The sequence below is a fragment of the Lycium ferocissimum genome, chromosome 7, assembly GCF_029784015.1.
Source record: "Lycium ferocissimum isolate CSIRO_LF1 chromosome 7, AGI_CSIRO_Lferr_CH_V1, whole genome shotgun sequence".
In the NCBI taxonomy this organism is placed as follows: Eukaryota; Viridiplantae; Streptophyta; class Magnoliopsida; order Solanales; family Solanaceae; genus Lycium; species Lycium ferocissimum.
The window spans coordinates 24,844,395-24,846,220 of record NC_081348.1 but is presented as its reverse complement, the minus strand read 5'-3'; positions in this window follow the sequence as shown (position 1 = coordinate 24,846,220).

Below are 1,826 nucleotides of genomic sequence, written 5' to 3'. Positions count from 1 at the left end.
TGAACAAAATGCAAGACAAATTAGTCTATTTCTTGAAAGATAAAACTTTTCCGTACCAAATAATCCAAAGTGCAAAATAGAGTATTGCTTAGTCAGCACATATTTGTCCATGTGATATATTTGCATATATGTCACATCATCTATGCAATGGGAGGGAGTTAACATGGGCCCATTACACTAAAAGAGGTTTTTAGTAGCAATATATATATTTTTAGTGCGATAGTTATTCGCAAAAAACATTTACCAAGAAATTGGTTAATGCCATTAGATCCAAGGCCGCTTTAAAGCGCTTTAGCGGCATTTATTATTAGGGCTAAAGTTTGATATTGCCGGTAATAATTGATTCTAGAATAAATTAGCGGCAATTAAGTTATTGCCGCAAATTAATTGCCGCTAAAGCCATATTTTGTTGTAGTGGTTGTTGCCTCATTTCTGTTTCTTATATATCTCCCCCATGAAAATGTACTGCTCTGTCCTTAACACATGCTAAAATCGGAATATAATGTTTTTTGTTATCATTTGGCTGAATCCGGAGCCAAAATGGCTTCTTTTTAAAGCCATTACACAAAAATGGCATGCCTTTTTTTTTTTAAACCAAAATGGGTATTTCGTTGGATAACCAACGAAATACACCGCGTCTTCTGTTCATGCCGAATTATTTCGGTCAATTTTTTTTTTTTTTTTTTTTTTTTTTTGCATTTCGTGCGAATGTTGCACGAAAATGCAACAAAATTTCTTTTTTTGTTTTATTTCGTTTTTCATATAAAAAAAGCGAAATAAAAAAAAAAATTTTGTTGCATTTAAGTCTGTAATCCAACGAATGCAACAAAATTTCTTTTTTTTTATTTTATTTCGTTTTTCATATTAAAAACGAAATTAAAAAAAAAAAATTTCATTGTTTTTTATATTAAAAGCAAAAATAAAAAAATAAAATTTGTTGCATTGTCCTTGAAATGCAACAATTTTTTTTTTTTAATTTCGTTTTTTATATTAAAAACGAAATAAAAAATAAAAATAAAAATTTGTTGCATTTCGTTGGACATTGCACGAAATGCAACAATTTTTTTTTTTTGTTTTATTTCCTTTTTTATATGAAAAACGAAAAATTCTTTTTTTTTTTATTTCGTTGACACAAAAACGAAATAGGAAAATATAATAATATTTTTTTTTTTTTTTTTTGTATTTCGTGATACTACTAACGAAATAGCATTAAATTTTTTATTTCATTTATACAAAAATGAAATAGGAAAATATATATATATATTTTTTTGTATTTCGTTTATATAAAAGGAAATAGGAAAATAATTTTTTTTTTTTGCATTTCGTTTATATTCATCGTATTCGATTATCTAAATCTCAAACTAACTAACTTTCAATTTTTTTTTAACTTAGAAGAAGCATTGTTGTACTTTGATATTTCGTTGCATACTTTGCGAAATGCAAAGTTAAAAAATTGGTGGAAACGGATTCCATTGTTCTTTTTTTTATAGGGACAATAGCTTTCAATTATTTTTAAGAATCTTGTCAAGAAAATTGCTTCCAAGTCGAGAAGCTAAAAAGAAGCTAATGAATAGCTTTCAATTTTTTTTTTGACTTGGAAGAAGCATTGTTGCACTTTAATATTTCGTTGCATACTTTAAGAAATGCAAAGTTAAAAAATTGATTTTTCTTTTATATTTAGTTGCATATATTTCGTTGCATACTTTGCGCTTTTGTATACATTGCATACGGAAGGTAGGTTTTTTATATTTTGTTGGTGACCTTCTCCATTCTCCATTCTCCCTTCTTCCTCTTCCATCTTTCTTTTCTTCTTAGTTCTTCATTCT